At 40.9% G+C, this 19,310-nt stretch overlaps 1 protein-coding gene across 1 annotated transcript in view; it reads right to left on the bottom strand.

Moving 5' to 3' along the window:
* dnai1.2 (dynein, axonemal, intermediate chain 1, paralog 2) overlaps positions 1 to 19,310 on the bottom strand; it is a 147,865-nt gene that overhangs the window by 50,874 nt on the left and 77,681 nt on the right. The gene's annotated exons all lie outside the window — the stretch shown is intronic.

Here is a 19,310-nt window from a genome sequence, read left to right as displayed (position 1 = left end):
CATAGTATCCTTTCTAATACTATCTTCATTTACTTTGAACTTTTGCTTACTTAAAACCACTTGCTACATTTCTGCCCAACTGACCAGTCCAGGAAATAATTTTGCAATGTCAACATTTCTTTCTTATTCTCTACTGAGGACATTTTTTTAAAAATTGGTAAACTTCTTTATCATGCCCTCTATACTTACGTCCAAACCATTTATTTATTTGATAATGAGGGATCAGATACTGAAGCCTGTGAAATCTCACTAGAAACAGTGACAGTAAATTGGTAATACAAGGGAGCATAATTTTAAGGTGATTGGGGGAAAATATAAGGGGATGTCAGAGGATGAGTTTTTCACACAGTGCATGGAACATGATACCAGAGATAGTGGTAGGGACAGATAAATCAGGGGCATTTAACAAACACTTAGATGATTAAAAAAATGGAGCTCCATGTAGGAGGGAAGTATTAGATTGATCTAATTGGACGGCACAGCACTGTGGGCAGAGGGACCTGTACTGTGCTGTAATGTTCTATATTCTAATAAAGTTGGTATCAAGCCTTCTGTAAAAACAGCCAAAAAATGTATGTTAATAAAATTACCATATTCTTGGTCAACATCTGTAGATTGCCTAATTGCTTTCTATGTAATTAAAGATAATCTTTAGATTTCTTATAATTTTACTTGTGAGCAATTTTGACCTGCTTGCTCTTTGCTTTCTTAATTGCCCTTTAATTTCACCCTTCTCGTTCAGTATATTTGCATGTTTGAGCTCCTGGTGCCTGATGCAAGTTTTCCCTTTTTTGTGTTCAGGTTCTGTGGGCACTTCAATAGGTATACCTGTATGCCTGCTTGATAATGCAAGCATCTAATCACCCAATCATGTTCTAGAAACTCAATGCACAAACACGTGCAGACATTATTTATTTATTTAATTATTTCGAGTTACAGCACGGAATAGGCCGTTCTGTTCGAACGAGGTGCACCACCCAGCAACCTACCTATTTAACACTTGCTTATTCTCAGGACAACTTACAATGACCAATTAACCTACTAACCAGTAAGTCTTTGGACTGTGGGAGAAAACTGGAGCATCCAGAGGAAACCCACATGCTCATGGGGAGAATGTACAAACCCTTTAGAGGCAGTGCTGGAAATGAACTTCAAATTCCAGAATGCCCCAAGCTGTAACAGGTAACGCTAACTGCAATGCTTCCGTGGCGCCCCAAATAGTCGCTGTTCTGACCAAATATCAGAATGGAGAAGAAATGTGACTTTTACTGTGGAATGTTTGTTGGTGCCAGATGGGGTGGTTTGAGAATCTTAGAAACTGCTGATCTCCTGGGATTTTTCACACAGGAATGTCTAGAGTTTACAGAGTATGGTACAAAATAAACCATCCAGTGTGCAGCAGTTCTGTGAGTAAAAATTTGTTAATGAGAAAGATCAGAGGAGATCAGATGGTTCAAGCTGACAGGAAGGAAACAGTAACTTAAATAACTATGTGTAACCACAGTGGTGTCCAGAAGATCATTTCTGAACGTATAACGTATCCAACTTTGAAGCAGCTGGGCTACAATAGCAGAAAGTCACGGACACTCAGTGGCTACTTTATTAATACAGGAGATACCTAATAAAGTGGCCACAAAATGTATATTGCTACTCAGATTTGGTAGCTCCAAAATATCCATGTACAGGAACATGTTTGCTATCCTCTGAATCTCTCCATTGAATGCTTTCTGAGACTGATTTAAGTTGCAGTTTGTAGCCCACTTTTGCTATATTACTTTCTAGTCGTTTAAAACTTAGAATCTTTACGCCAATTTTATCTTTGTCATTTTCCATAAGTGTGCTGTGTCAACTAAATTCTGATTATTGGCCCAAGATTAGTCTCAAAGACATACAACACAGGAGTAGGCCCTTCACCCCACTCTTGTCAGCATTAAAAAAAAATCTATTGACCCTAATCCCATTTCCCAGCATTTGGGTCTTACCCTTCTAAACCATGGTGCTCCAAGTCCTTATCCAAATAGTTCCTAAATGCTCTGAGCGAATGTAGTATACTTCCACCAGGCCATCTGGCAGAGTGTCCCTGATTTCAATCACACCTTCAATAAAAAGGTTTTTAAGTGACTGTCTATCAAAACAGCTTCTGGTTATAGATGCTTTTGCTAAGGGGAAAGGCATTTTGGATTCAGGATTTGGATTCATTTCCTACCTTTTGTATGCACTTTATAATTTGTTTATTTCATTCTATTCCCCCTCTCAATATCCCCACACCCAGATTATGAATGCATGTAGCAGAGGGATTCCTGTGGTACACCGTGGTTACATGCATCTAACTACAAAAAAAGCCTTTCATCATCCTCTATTATCAGGCCAATTTACTATGCAGTTTATCAAATTACCTCAGATCTAATGAGTTCTCACATTTGATGGCAATGTAAATAGCCTCAATCAATGCTACCCTCTTCAACTCAGTCACTTCCTCAAAAAGTTTAATCAAGTGACATGTGCCCTTAGGGGAGCATGAAACAGTTGCTTCACTGTTCAGTGTGCCTGAGCTCAATCCTGAATGTCTGTGGAGATTCCATGCTTTCCCTGGCACTGCATGGATTTCTTTTAGGTGCTCTGGTTTGCTCCCTTATCCCAACAATATGTGGGCTTACTTGTATAGTAGTATTTTCTCTACATGCCTAATTTTATTTCCTAAAACTAAATCCAAGATTACAGCTCCCCTACTTCACTGCCGTCCACTACTGAACTTGTCCACTCCCACATTGTTGATTTTACCACTTAAAGGCTACAAAGAATTCTTCTGAATGCAATATAGGACCTCTGTACCCTTTATATTTTTAACAAATATTCCTGTAAATATATTAATGTAATTGATATTTATCACTATTACTGCAGTTATAAAAAATGTGTGTAAAATTAGCTCTTTGGTTCCTCTCAAACTGTTTGGAGATTTATATTGCACACTCAGTCATGTGACTACCCCTCTTTTGTTATTCATAAATTTGTACATTTGTAAGCTATTTCCAGAATAAGTTCAGTCAAATTTTAGAAAAACACTTTTTCAATATATTTGATGCATTAATGTTAATAAAATAAAAAGTAGGATTGAAGGAAATTACGACTGCAATACTGCCCTCTTATGGCTGTAATCTGCTCAGGAGAAAATGCTTCAAGAAAATTACATAAAAACATAGGAGCAGGAAAAGTAATCTAGTTCATTATGTTTACACCATCACTCAACAAGATCATTGTTTATATGATCACAGTAGTCCTGTCACAGCATTTATCTGCCTGTCCTCATTTTTTTATTAACCAAAAACGTACTGATCTCTGAATAAACTCTTCTCGGGCTTCCAGCTAGGTACAGGTTTCAATTTTAACCAATATTTCGATGATAAACTCTGCCATCTTCATCAGGGATGATGCCTGGGCATGTCTAGCCCGGTGGTGTTTATACCCTCATTGTCCATTCATCCTGATTGGTTAGTCCTCACCCAATCAGGTTTCAGCTGTTCCACCTTGTTTACAATCGAATTGGCACAGCACAGTAGTTTTTATTATGTCGAAGTCAATCCTATGGCCATTGCAAATACAGTATTTCCACTGATTTCTCCTGTAAATGCCAGCTGTCCTGAATCGCAGATAATCTTTGATCCACATAAACTGGGATTTGAGTTTCTTACGGGTTTGTGGATGGTATTAATCTGGTATTTCTTCAGGATGTTGGTAATCCTTCCAGAAACCATGGAAATATAGGGAAAGCAGGTGGTAGTGACGGGTTCCTCCTCATTGTTAGGTTTCCTGGTTTTTCCATTGGGCCTTTCAGCATTTTAGTCTTGTAGCATTTCTGTAGGAACTGTGTGTAATTACCCTATTACACACAGGTCAAAGATGACCTTGGACTCAAGATAGCTGGCATTTTTCAGGATTCTCTGTGAATGCAGAGCAGTGTATATTGGCCAAATGGAATGCGCGGTGGAAATCCACAACAAGGAGGACAGGAGGTGCAACTGAAATCAGCAGTAGTAGAACATTGCATTCGCAATGGCCATAGGATTGACTTTGATGGAAAAAAATTAGTGTGCCATACCAATGGCTTTTGAGAGCACCTGGGGAAGGAAGCCATTGAAATAAAACTAGGGGAAAACAATTTTAACAAAGACAAAGGATACGCTCTAAATAAGAACTAGAATTCAATTGTAAACAAGATGGGACAGCTGAAATCTTATTGGATGAGGACTTATTGGATCAGGAGGGACAGACAATGGGGGTATAAATACCACTGGACTAGACATGCCCAAGTATCATCCCTAATGAAGATGACTGAGTTTGTCATCGAAATGTCAGTTTAAAATCTATACCTGTACCTAGCTGGAAGCCCAAGAAGAGTTTACTTTACTTTATTGTCACAAAACAGTTGATACTAGAGCGTACAATCATCACAGTGATATTTGTTTCTTCGCTTTGTGCTCCCTGAAGTACAAATCAAAGTAAATATAATAAAAATTTAAATTATAAATCATAATTAGAAAACAGAAAAGTGAAAGTAAGGTAGTGCAAGTCAGGTCCAGATATTTGGAAGGTACGGCCCAGATCCGGGTCAGGATCTGTTCAGCAGTCTTATCACAGTTGGAAAGAAGCTGTTCCCAAATCTGGCTGTACAAATTTTCATGCTCCTGAACCTATTTGTCACATACGCCAGGAAAGCACTTAATTGACTGAGTAAACCTTTATAGCCTTCTTAAAGAGAATTCCAAAAGTTCAGTAACTTCAGAGTTAAGAAATTTTTCCTTACTGCAGTCCTAAATAGCCTAATGTTGAGATTGTGACCCTTGGTTCGAAAATCTTCAGCTAGAGGAGTCTACTAAGAAATTTGAATGTTTCAGTGAAGTCACCTCTCATTACTTTAAACTTCAGAAAATAGTCAACTAGCCTACTCAATTCCACCTCAAAGGACAAACTTGCTTTCCTAGTGTACTGATTATTTGCTGTACTCAAGAAGCTTTTGGATATCAACGTTTTCAAATGTCACAGCATTTAAAAATTACTCAGAATTTCGAGTGGATTTTTCCACATTGTGCTTCATCTGCTGCATTGTTTTCCATACACTTAGCCTGTCCTCTTGACGCCTGTTCATTCTCATTACTAATCACATTTTGAATTAGTTTTGTGTCATCAGCACACATGGTAATGTTACATTTGGTCTCTACCAAAGCATTGATAAAGACTGTAAATAGTTGTAACCCAAAGATGATCCTCTGATAACTCACTAGTCACTCTCCTAATTTTAGAAGGTCCCTTTAACTCCTACTTCTTGCTTTCTATCTGTTGACTAACTCTCGATATCCACACTAATATATATCCCATTTCCATATATTCCACTATTGTTCAGTAAACTCTATGTGAGGTCTGTACAAAAGCCTTCTCAAAATCCAAATGTATCATACCACTGCTTTCCCCTTCTTCTTCTCATGATGACGACTACATCTGCCTGTCTCGAAGGACAATGGATAGTGGCACTGGAGTGACCTCTCCAAGGCACAAGACTGGCTGAAGGTATGAATATCCTGGGATGCCCAGTCGTCAAGATACCCCTCACGGCCTCACCGGCAAAGTCCAAAGGAGACCAAAGCAATGTGTGTGGCACCAGCCTGGCTGCAGGAGCTGCGAGAAGTAAGTTCAGTGACATCCAGCTGACTTAGGGGTTTGCTGTCTGGGTTTACTCCCATAGTCTTTGTCTCTCCCAACACCACCCACAAGGCAGTGGGGCTATTTACCCATAGCTGGGGATCTGGTTTACAAGCACCAGGGCATGTCAACATGCTGGTGGGCCAGCATGCTCCGTGTGCTGGGGCCAGACCTCCTCGCCATCATCTGTAGTTAAGCCTGAGTCGGTAAGGAGTTAAATTTCCATGTGTCACCAGCAAGAGGCACTACATGAGGCTTGCTGTTGGAGAGGCTATGTACTCACAGGGAGAGACTTACGCATTCAGCACTCCTTGTTGCAAGTCTGCTAGCCCCCTCATCTAATCTATTCTATATACTGTAACTTTAGATTCCTTAAGGTTGTTATATAAGGTGGAAATAGGGACAAGCTCCTACTACTTATTAAATGCTCCCAATTGCCTCAAATAGCCTCTGACAACCAAGTCCCACTCCTAGCCTTCACGTTTGGTTTAGGTACTAAGCCCAGCAGAACAATTTCTACCTACAGAAGGAGCAAAGATGGGTTACTGACACCTTAAAACCAGTTGCTTCAGGCAGATGGGGCTCGTTAGCCATGGTTGAGAGCTCCACGTGACTACACTCACTCATGGGGAAGGCTTCAGGAGTAAACCCCGAGGGAAAAATCCAGAGCTGGAGTCCCTAAGGCAGTCCGACATTGAGTTCAATGTTGACTGGCAACTCCTGCAACACTGCTGGTACTAAACTTTATCAGTCTCTGCTGTTCCTTTGGGTTCATCAGATGCATGGAGAGGGAGAAGCTTCCTACATGGGCAACAGCTTGCTCTCCATATCAAGTCAAGTCAAGTCAAGTCACTTTTATTGTCATTTCAACCATAACTGCTGGTACAGTACATAGTAAAAATGAGACAACGTTTTTCAGGACCATGGTGTTACATGACACAGTACAAAAACTAGACTGAACTACATAAAAAAAAAACAACACAGAGAAAGCTACACTAGAACTACAGACCTACACAGGACTGCATAAAGTGCACAAAAACAGTGCAGGCATTACAATAAATAATAAACAGAACAATAGGGCAAGGTGTCAGTCCAGGCTTCGGGTATTGAGGAATCTGATAGCTTGGGGGAAGAAACTGTTACATAGTCTGGTTGTGAGATCCCGAATTCTTCAGAGCCTTTTCCCAGACGGCAGGAGGGAGAAGAGATTGTATGAGGGGTGCATGGGGTCCTTCATAATGCTGTTTCCTTTGCGGATGCAGCGTGTAGTGTAAATGTCCGTGATGGCGGGAAGAGAGACCCCAATGATCATCTCAGCTGACCTCACTATCCGCTGCAGGGTCTTGCAATCCGAGATGGTGCAATTTCTGAACCCGGCAGTGATGCAGCTGCTCAGGATGCTCTCAATACAACCCCTGTAGAATGTGATGAGGATGGGGGGTGGGAGATGGACTTTCCTCAGCCTTCACAAAAAGTAGAGACGCTGCTGGGCTCTCTTTGCTATGGAGCTGGTGTTGAGGGACCAGGTGAGATTCTCCGTCAGGTGAACACCAAGAAATTTGGTGCTCTTTACGATCTCTACCGAGGAGCCGTTGATGTTCAGTGGGGAGTGGTCACTCCGTGCCCTCCTGGAGTCAACAACCATCTCTTTTGTTTTGTTCACATTAAGAGACAGGTTTTTGGCTCTGCACCAGTCCATTAGCCGCTGCACCTCCTCTCTGTAAGCTGACTTGTCGTTCTTGCTAATGAGACCCACCACGGTCGTGTCATCGGCGAACTTGATGGTATGGCTCGAGCTGTGTGTTGCAGCACAGTCGTGGGTCAGCAGAGTGAACAGCAGTGGACTGAGCACACAGCCCTGGGGGGCCCCCGTGCTCAGTGTGATGGTGTTGGAGATGCTGCTCCCGATTTGCACTGACTGAGGTCTCCCAGTCAGGAAGTCTAGGATCCAGTTGCAGAGGGAGGTGTTCAGGCCCAGCAGGCTCAGCTACCCAGCTACCCATATCATACTACCCAGGTTTGCATATCTAGTCAGCTAGGATGCAACATCCATGGTCAACTCTGACCAACAGAGGCCCTCAATGTATCTTCAAATTAATCCAATATATCAGTGAAACATAACTTCTTTTCTCATAAATCCATGTTAAGTCTTCTCAATCACATTATTTTCCCATCACTTCATTTATTGGAGACTCCAGCATTTCTGAACTTTTACTACCTCATTACGGTGATTTATGTTAAGAAATGAAATATTTTGTTCCTTGACATCTAATGCCAAGATCAAGAGGTCTGAAGTTACATTAACATAATTAAATAACTTGTCCAGCTCCTTTCTCTCCATCCTGAAGTCCACCTCAGCCACACCAGATCAGGAATATTCATGTCTTCTGAACAAGGCAGCATGGTAGCATAGCAGTTAGCACCTTGCTTTACAGTGACAGTGACTTCAGTTCCTGCTGCTGTCTGTAAGGAATTTGTACTTCCTGGCTATGATTGCATGGAGATGAATAAGAGAAAATCTGCAGATGCTGGAAATCCAAGCAACACACACAAAATACTGGAAGTACTCATCAGGCTCGGTAGCATCTATGGAAAAAAAATAGTTTGGGACTGAGACCCTTCATCAGGACTCTGTATATTTAATACTTTCATAATACTTGAGTAATCTTGTGTATATATACTGGTAGATTAAGCTTTCTTGTTTAGTTAAATAATTCATTACAAGTTATATGTATAAATACATGAATTGCATACATCATCACGCTACCACATGATACATGAATGACTTGCTTAAAGTAAACTCGAAGCTAAACCTGCAGTTCGGACTCCCATGTCTTCCTTTCAATTAGTTTAATATTTTGAACATTGACGCTGAGGTATTTTTAAAACAAACTCAAGACAGCTACTGACCTGTTGAAATTCCACAAAACACTCAAGTTTAAAAAAAAATCAGCACAGCGAGGAACAGTGAGTTAAAAAAAAGTGCAGCCTAGCAAATGCAAACTGTCTAGTTGAAAAAGTAGGCAGTAAACAAAAGAATTCACGGGTTCATAAGGAGTAAGTACTGGGTGATAATGATCATTAAAAAGTTATAAATGGACTGCTCAGAGAAGAGAAGAAGCTAAAAGCTTACAAAATGCAATAATCTGCATGCTATTAATGAAGAAAATCTGATAATGATGATAGGACTATATAACCTTGAGATTTACAGTGGGAAAATCAGCAATAGACCAGCTTTATGGCTTATGCCAGAGGTGAAGAGCAAATTAATTAAAATGAAATTAGCACTGGTTCAGGTGTTTCAGTCATTTCACAAAATGAGTTTGAGAGGCATTTCAAAGATACTAAACTGAAGCCTGCAGATATCTAACCAAGAACTTATACTGGAGAAAAGATAACTTCTGTGGGAATGACTGTGAAATACAATAACCAACAAGCCACACTGAATGTGGTAAAATAGAAGGACCAGAACTGTGGCTGAGAAAACTACAACTTTATTGGAGATCCATCCACCATTTGCATCCCATATCCTCTGCAATGAAGCCATGTGAAAGTGAATTATGAAAGATACTGGATGATGCCATAGCAGTGTTCAAGGATGGTATTTGAAAACTCAAACAAATCAAGGGTAAAATAGTGTTAAATGAAAATACTGCACTCAAGTTTTGCAAAGCCCATCTGGTTCCTTATACCATCTGTGATAAAGTAGCCAGTGAGCTAGATCGCATGGAAGCTGAAGGAATTCTTTCCAGGGTTAAGTGGAGCCCACAGGTAATGCCAGTGGTCCCGGTAGCAGAGAAGAATGAGCCTGTCAGGATCTGTGGTATTTTAAGGTTACTATCAACCCTCTGCCCAGGATAGATATCTTTGCTAACCTATCTGGAGGAAAACACTTCAGCAAAGTCAACTTAGCTGAGGTCTACGCGCAGATGGAGATGGAAGAAGAGTCCAAATTGTTTCTCACCATAAATACTCACAAAAGACTTTTTTCAATAATAGGCTTATTTTTGGAGTAGCATCTGCACCTGCACTCTGGCAGAACGCTATGGACCAGGTACTACAAGGCTTGCCAGGCACTCAGTGTTACCTGGATGACTTCATTGTTACCAGTAAGGATGACAAGGAACATCTCCAAAACCTCAGGCAGTATTTAAAAAAATAGCAGATTATGGACTAAGTGGCTGATGTGAGAAACATGAATTATTTAAACCAAGCATCTTTTACTGTGGTCACACCATTGATGCACAAGATTTACACAAGTGTGCTGAGAAAATTCAAGGGATGGCGGATGCCTTAAGGCTAAAGGACGTGCTACAGCTGCAGTCTGGTTTAGGATATATCAATGACTATAACACATTCCTGTCAAACCTGGATAGTATGCTCCGCCCTTTGAACTCATTACTGTAGATCAGGAAGAGGTGGCTATGGATAAAGCAGTGTGAGTTGGCTTTCAAAAAGTCGATGAAAACAGTGACATTAGGCACTGTACTGACACATTATGATCCACATTGTCCAGTGAAGCTTGCCTTTGATGTGTCATCTTATGGTATAAATGCAAGTCATGTCACATGTTATGAGTGATGAAAGTGAATGGCCCATATCCTTTGGATCACGTTCCCTTACCGCTGCAGAGACAAATCACGCACAGATTAACAGAGTGGCCTTGAGTCTGCTTTGGGGTGTAAAATGTTTCGACCAGTACTTGTATGGGAGAGAGTTTACCCTTGTTATAGATCACCAACCACTAGTGCCCACTTTCAATCCACGGAACAGCAGCAGTGCAAATTCAGAGGTGGGGTCTGTTTCCTGGAGGACACAATTACAAGATTGAATTCAAGAGAATGACTAATCATGGAAATGCAGATGGATTGTCCCATTTATCCTTGGACTAGGAAATACCTGAAAATTTACAGAAGAAAACACAATATATTCTCTCTAATGCAAATTGAAAGTTTCCTTGTTATAGCACAGGTAATCTGTTACGCCTGTGCCCCCTCCTTTTTGAAAATCGCAAGATCGCTATTAATTCAGGTCAGGAGACCCAGGAAATGAGAGAGAGACATTTGGAATGTTTGGCCCCTCGGCGATACAAAGTTACGGGAAACGGCCATTGTCTCTTGAAAATGGAATTGTGTATTGAATACTGTGCTTCGTGGATGCCCTCGGGCAACGTGGGCTGGTTGGGGGATGGCATCATTCCACCCTGATTGACAGCTGAGACCCCGTGAGTGGGGATAAAAGAGGGTCTGTGGGAACAGCCCCTCAGACGCACCAGAAGAAATGCTAGAAATCCTGTAACAGCATAATAGCGAAAGCCGGTGGAAAGCCACGTGCATCCTTTTCCATTTGCCTCGGAATTGGTGAGCCTTGCCACAGAAGAACGGCTTTAGCTAGCAACAAAGGAGAAATCAGCCCCCAACGACTCTCGAAGGATTGACATCATAAAAGGAATGGGCAAGTTTTAATCCATCTCTCTCTCACCAAAAGCTGCAGCTTGAATGAACTTGAGTGACTTTTATATTTCCATCGGACAATACATTATCCCCTAGACAACAATAGAGTTATTTCTTATTGGTTATTATTATACCCATGCTTTTAGATTTAGTATTGACGACGTATATTATCTGTATGGTTGCATTGATATTATTTTTGTGCATTTTTATCAATAAATACTGTTAAAAATAGTACCATCAGACTTCAACGGACCTCTCTATCTTTGCTGGTAAGTGACCTAGTTACGGGGTACGTAACAAATCGAAAAGGAAACTCACACTGGCTCAGGTCTACATGGCAACCCAAATTGGCTGGAATATGCAGCAGAAATTGAATTGAACTGACTTTATTTCTTACATCCTCCACATATATGGTAAGTAACAATCTTTATGATATGTCTCCATCTAAATGTGCCATGTATATTCATTGTAATTTTTAATAATTTATAGTAAATAGAACAGTCAATGTAATATAGAGTAAATTCAAATCAGTGTGTGTTCATCAGTCTGATGGCCTGGTGGAAGAAGCTGCCCTGGAGCCTGTTGGTCCTGGCTTTTATGCTGCGGTACTGCTTCCAGGATGGTAGCAGCTGGAATAGATTGTGGTTTGGATGACCTGGGTCCCCAATGTTCCTATGTGCCCATTTTACACACCTGTCCTCGTAAATGTCCTGAATCATGGGAAGTTCACAACTACAGATGTGCTAGGCTGTCCGCACCACTCTCGGCAGAATCCTGCGATTAAGGGAGGTACAGTTCCCATACCAGGCAGTGATGCAGCCAGTCAGGATGCTCTCAATTGTACCTCTGTAGAAAGTTCTTAGGATTTGAGGGCCCATACCTTCCTCAACCATCTGAGGTGAAAGAGGCGCTGTTGTGCCTTTTTCATCACATAGCTGGTGTGTACAAACCACTTGAGGTCCTTGGTGATGTGGATGCTGAGGAACTTGAAGTTGTATACCCTCTCAACCCAAATCCATTGATGTCAATAGGGGTTATCCCATCTCCACTCCTCCTGTAATCCACAACCAGCTCCTTTGTTTTTACGACATTGAGGGAGAGGTTGTTTTCTTGACACCACTATGTCAGAGAAATGACTTCTTCCCTGTAGGCCACCTTGTTATTGTTTGAGATAAGGCCAATCAATGTAATGTTGTTGGCAAATTTAGATTGGAGCTGTGGGTGGCGATAGTCATGGGTATACAGGGAGTAAAGGAGGGGACTCAGTACGCAGCCCTAAGGGGCTCCTGTATTAGAAGTCAGAGGGTTGGAGGTAAGGGAGCCCATTCTTACAACCTGCTGGTGATCTGACATTATATTTTCCACAATTTTTACCAGTGTCAGGATGTGCTTTCCCTTGACAGGAGTTGCCTTATGTGGGGATTGACAGCATCCAAGCTAAGAGCTAAAGTGTTGGAGCAACTACATGCCAGTCAGCTAGGCATGGTTAAAATGAAAGAGTTTTCTTGAAGCTTTCGCTGGTGGCCTGAGATAGATCAGCAGATCGAGCAGCTTGCCTTGCACTGTTCAGGATGCCAACATGTTCAGAAGGTGCCAAGAGAAGCACCTCTTCATCCCTGGGAATGGCCTGCATTACCATGGCAGAGAATTCACTTGGATTTTGCCAGACTGTTCACCAGATATACTGTTCCTGGGTTATCCCTTGCGTTCATGCTTGGATCTCCTCAAACCCAATCTCAGAAGTAATTTGATGGACAAACAGCCGAGAGAAATTGAAGACTCCTCATACAAGGAGATTTGATGATTCACTCTTGGACAAGAAGTCCTGGCAAGTGACTACAGAGGTGATTAAAAGTAGGTACAGAGAAAGATTAAGGCCAGAACTGGACCATTCGCCTACACAGTGGAGATTGTGTCTGATATCATCTGGAGATGACACCTCGATCAATTGAGGACAGCAGAGTAAATTTAAGAGAAGAAAGTTGGCTACCATTATCAGCACCACTTCCTGTGGTCTCAGAGACAATTCCTATAACCTCCACGGAGGAGGCCCCAGATCCTGAGGTTGCTTCACATCCATCTCTCACCTGCCAAGTAGAGAGTGATCCTCGTCATGAAAGATGTTATCCCACAAGAGTAAGAAATCCTCTACAAGCTTTAAATCTTTAGGTCTGAATGGAACAATTTAAAATATAGCATGCTGTGGAGGTGTTTATGTAGTAGCTGTGTTATTTAATATACTGCATATATGGTGGATGCATTTTGTATTAAGTTGGAGTTTATAGCTAAGCAGGGAGGAGTGCTGTGTATTTAATATTTCTATAATATTTGAGTAATCTAGTATATATATAGGATTATTAAGCATTTAAGCATTCTTGTTTATTTGAATAATTCATTACAGGCTATATATAAATACCTGAATTGCATATGTCATCACACTACCGTGTGATACATGCACACCTCGCTTAAGTGAAGTTAGATTTGCATTTTGGATTCCCATGTCTTCCTTTGAGTTAGTTTAATGTTTTGAAGTTATGAAACATAATGGGTTTCCTTTAGGTGTCTGGTTTCCTCCCATGTTTCAAAGATGTGTAGGTTAGTAGGTTAATTGGTCACATGGGTTTAATTGGGTGGAGCAGACTCATGGGGTTGTTAGGATCTGTCATCGTGCTGTATCTCAAAATTAAAAATAAAGCATCTGTAATTATTAATCATGACCTAACTGAGCATGCTGAAACAAATATTACGGAGGAATGTTATATCCATACTTTCTTTTTGTTTTTTACCAATTTCTTTCAATCAAAAGGGAACAGGGGGTCACGGCAGCATAATAGAGCTTTGACTAGCGACCAATATACATTTGGAATTGATTAGCAAGAGCAAATTAAGGGATGGCAAGGGCCATCGTCTGAGTGGACAGAGTCAGAGTGGTGATCCTGGGGCTTTAGCTCTTCGAGGCTGCAGCAAGAGAGGCTTCAGTCAGAGAAAGTAAGAGAAAAGAAAAGTTCTAGGTCAGGTTTTTTTTCCTTTCCTTCTTTATATTTGCACAGTTAAGAGAGTAGAGATGCCAGGCAGAATAGTGAAATGCTCCTCTTTGGGGATATGGGAAGGCAGGGAGACTTCCAGTATCCCCGACAACTGCAACTATGAGGTGCATCCAGCTGCAACTTCAAAAAATTCCGCATTAAGGAGTTGGAGCTGGAGCTGGATGAACACTGGATCATTCAGGAGGCTGAAGGGATGATGGATAGGACATGTAGAGAGTTGTTTCACCCAAGGTGGAGGATACAGGAAACTGAGTGACAGTCAGGAAGGGGTTAAGGAGCCAGTGCAGGTACCCCTTTGGCCATCCCCCTCAACGACAGGTATGTCTGTTTGCATACTGTTGGGGAGAGTGTGTCCTAACAGAGAAAAGTCACAGTGGTTGGGTCTCTAGCACTGAGTCTGGCTCTGTGACTCAGAAGGGAAGAAGAAAAAAGAGGCACACTGTGGTGATAGGGGATTTATTAGTTAGGGGAAAGGACAGGAGGTTCTGTGGGTGAGAACAAGACAGTATGATGCCTCCCGGCTGGCAGGTCCAATGACAGCTCGGATTGAATCCTTAGAATTCTTAAAAGAGAGGGTGAACATCTAAAGGTAGAATGACATGGGTAGGATGAGTGACAAAGTTCTGCATAGGAAGTTCAGGGACTTAGGAGCTAAGTTAAAGAGCAGGACCTCCAGGCTTGTGATCTTAGGATTGCTGCCCATGCTACGTGTTAGTGATTATCCAATTTAATACATGGCTATCGAGTTGGTGTAGGAGAGAGGGCATAAGATTTTTGGATCATTGGGCTCTCTTCCAGGGAAGGTGGGATCTGTACAGAAGGGAGGGTTTACACCTGAATTGGAGGGGAACTAATATCCTAGCCAGAAGGTTTGTTAATGCTGCACAGTGGTGTTTAAACTAGAGTTAGAGGGGTATGGGAATCAAAGTGCCAAAATGGTTTGTGGAGAGGTTGCAGAGTCAGATGTTGGTAAGACCTCAGACAAAGTTAGGCATCAAAATGTTGAGTATGGTGCGATTAGTGTCCCGAGGTGTGTCTATTTCAAATCAAGAAGTATCATAGGAAAGGTGGATGAGCTGACGGTATTGATCAACACCTGGAATTGTGATGTTGTAGCTACTAGTGAGACTTGGTTGCAGGAGAGGCAGGACTGGCAGCTCACTATCCCGGGGTTCTGTTACTTTAAATGTGACAGAGTGGGAGGGATTAGAAGAGGAGGGGTGTCATTACTTGTCAGGGAAAATGTCATCGCAGTGCTCTGTTAGGACAGACTTCAGAACTTGACTAGAGAGATGTTATGAGTGGAATTGAGAAATAAGAAATGTATGACCACATTAATGTGGCTATATTACAGACCACCCAGCAGTCCTAGGAATTTGTAAAGAGATCACAAACGGTTGCAAGAAACATAAGATTGTTATAGTAGGTGATTTTAACTTTCTATATATTGACTGAGAATCCCACACTAGATGGGACAGAGTTTGTTAAATGTATTCAGGAAACTTCCCTTCATCAGTACATAGAAGCCCCAACAAGAGAGTGTGCAATACTGAATCTGCTATCAGGGAATGAGACAATCATAATGCCATTAATTTCAAAGTAAATATGGTAAATATGTAAATAGATAGGTCTGGTCCACGGGAGATTCTAAATTGGTGAAAGGCCAATTTTGTTGATATCGGAAATGATCTGGCAAGTGTGGATTGGGACAGGCTATTTTCTGGTAAAGATGTACTTGGAAAGTGGGAGGCCTTCAAAAATGAAACCTTGTTAGTAAAAATCTTGTATGTGCCTGTCAGAATAAAATGCAAAGATAACAAGTGTAGGAACATTGGTTTTCAAGAGATATTGAGGTTCTAGTTAAGAAAAAAGGAGGAGGTACAAAGCAGGTATAGGCAAGTAGGAACAAATGAGGTGCTTATGGAGTACAAGAAATACAACAGAATGCTTAAGAAAAAAATCAGCAAGTCTAAAAAAAGGTATAAATTTGCTCTAATAGACAAGGTGAAGGAGAATCTGAATCAGATTTAATATCACCGGCATATGTCGTGAAATTTGGTAACTTAGCAGTAGCAGTACAATGCAATACATGATAATATATGAAAAGTAAAACATGTAGATCAATTACAGTAAGGATATACAAGACTATATAATATAGGAGAATTAAGCTATTTGGCCCATCATGTCTGCTCCGTCATTTCATCATGGCTAATCGATTTTTCCTCTCAGCGTCAATCTCCTGCCTTCATGCCCTGACCAATCAAGAATCTATCAACCTCTGCCTTAAATATACATGAAGAATTACCGGAAATTGGAGAATTCAATGTTCATACCACCAGACTGGAGGCTACCCAGACGGTAGATGAGGTGTTGCTCCTCAGGTTCTAAACAGAAGCCAGGAAATTATAGCCCAGAGAGTCTGCTATCGATTGCAGGAAAGTTATTGGAAGGTATCCTAAGGGACCAGATATGTAAGTATTTTGATAGACATGGACTGATTAAAAGATAGCCTGCATGGCTTTATGCGAGGTATGTCATGTCTAACCAATCTTATAGAGTTTATTGAGGAAGTTACCAGGAAAATGGATGAAAGCAAGGCAGTGAATGTTGTCTACAAAGACTTAATCTGGATGATAATTTGGTTAACTGGATCAGTAAATTTGCAGATAACACCAAGATTGGGGGGGGGGGGGTGGTGGGTGTAGTGGACAATGAGGAAGGCTATCATGGCTTGCAGAGGGATCTGCATCAATTGGAAAAATAAGCTGAAAAATGGCAAATAAATTTACTGCAAACAAGTGTAAGGTTTTGCACTTCGGTATGACCAGCCAAGGTAGGTCTTACACAGTGGACCACTGAGGAGTGTGGTCGAGCAAAGGGATCTGGAAACACAGGTACATAATTCATTGAAAATGGTGTCATAGGTAGATAGGGTCGTAAAGAAAGCTTCTGGCATATAAATCAACCTTCATAAATTAACGTATTGAGTACAGAAGATGAGATGTCATGAAGCTGTATAAGATGTTGGTGAGGCCTAATTTGGAGTATTGTGTGTGGTTTTGGTCACCTACCTACAGGAAAGATGTGAACAAGGTTGAAAGAGTGCAGAGAAAATTTACAAGGATATTGCTGGGTCTGGAGGACCTGAGTTAAAAGGAAAGATTAAATAGGTTAGGACTGTATTTTTTAGAACATAGAAGATTAAGAGGAGATTTAATAGATACACAGAATTATGCAGTGTATCGATAGGGTAAATGTAATCAGTCTTTTTCCATTGAGATTGAGTAGGACTACAAGCAGTGGTAATGGCTTAAGGGCGAAAAATGAGAAGTTTAAGGGTCTGTGAGTTTGTGGAGTGAGATGTCAGCACAACTGGTCCATATGAGTTTGATTTTAAGAGAGTTTTTTGAATAGGGGGATATGGAGGGCTATGGGCCCAGAACAGATAGTTAGGAATAAGCAGTTTAAATGGTTTTCAGTATGGACTAGATGAGAAAAGGGCCTGTTTTGTGCTGTACTATGTGCTGTACTGTTGTGCTGTACTGTTTTTGTGCTATGACCCTGAGTTATAATTATTGAGGTGTAGTATCATAATGAAAATTCTAGCCTAATACCTGTTTAACAAATAATACTCTAGCATTCCATTTCCATCCAGTCTATCTTCTATCCACTTTTATTTTTAACTTTGTTTCATTGGAGTAAGAGAAATGCCTATAGATTGCTGATAATATGCAATCAAAAAGGTCAATGGACTAATTTAATGAGATGTTGCAATTGATATCTTTAGGTATGTATCTGTCACAGTGGTTAATCTCTAATGCAGTTAGTGAGGAAAGTTGAATAAAACTTACAGCAACACACACAAAATGCTGGTGGAATGCAGCAGGCCAGGCAGCATCTATAGGAAGAAGCACAGTCAACGTTTTGGGCCGAGACCCTTCATCAAGACTCATTCGGTCCTGATGAAGGGTGTTGGCCTGAAACATCGACTGTGCTTCTTCCTATAGATGCTGCCTGGCCTGCTGTGTTCCACCAGCATTTTGCGTGTGTTGCTTGAATTTCCAGCATCTTCAGATTTCCTCGTGTTTGGGTAAAACTTACAGCATTTCTGTTTGACTTAAGCATTGCAATATAGTTACAGAGAAAGTGTTTTTCTCTGAAGTAAACAATCAGCGATTTCATTCTGTTTTCCATCACTATTACAATAAACAGGGGAGCTTTGGGAAAATGAGGGAAGTAGTTTGCAGTGATTAGTTACACTCCCTGACTGGTTTACATAGAGGTCTGAAGGGCTCTAAAAATGAATCAGTTCTGTAAGAAGCTAACCCTATTGTGATAATTTTGAGGTAATAGCCTTTAAGAATAAATAATGCCTTACCTATTGCTACAGATAAAATAGTACAATATAGAAATAAGTTCAATTATCATTCAAACGAATGAAATAAGTGTTCCTTCAGGGCCAAGGTGCAAAACGCATTTCCATCAGCACAGAGCAGACTTGCACAGAGCATAAATAACACATATGGTTACTGTTTTGTATTTAAATATTTGAGTAATATTTTAATTATCTTGTTTGATTAAGCATTCTTCGTTGTTCACAAAACACATTGTAGGTTATCTGTAAAATTACATAATGGCATGCGATATCACACTACCATGTGGTACATGTGCACCTCGCTTAAAGTAAAAATGAAGTTTAGATCCATTTTCCTAGCTCTCTTGTTTTCCTTTCAATTATTTTTTATGTTTTGGAGTTACTAAACATCATGATTACAATTAAAAAGAAAACATACAGTCACAAAGAGAAAAATATAACAATATAGCCCAAGTCCCTGTGTATCATGACTAGATTGACGGTAAGTTGTCTGATCCAGTTTGTTCTTCCACCGAGCGAACTCTGGAGAGCAGCACTGCCTCTACACCTCCTCCTCGGGTGACTAGCACAAGTGATCTTGCAGCCTCGACCCAGGACTAGACCTTGCCACAACTGAGGCGATACAGCTCCCCTACCGTCGGTCTCACAAACAAACCAGTGAAACTGACTTGTACTATACTATCTTACCAATGTTCGACAGGGTCTTGCGATCACAATCTAAAAGTAAAAGACAATCTCTTG

The sequence above is a fragment of the Hemitrygon akajei genome, chromosome 13 (assembly GCF_048418815.1).
Source record: "Hemitrygon akajei chromosome 13, sHemAka1.3, whole genome shotgun sequence".
In the NCBI taxonomy this organism is placed as follows: Eukaryota; Metazoa; Chordata; class Chondrichthyes; order Myliobatiformes; family Dasyatidae; genus Hemitrygon; species Hemitrygon akajei.
The sequence above is the reverse complement of the archived record's forward strand: the minus strand, read 5'-3'. Positions and strand labels throughout refer to the sequence as shown.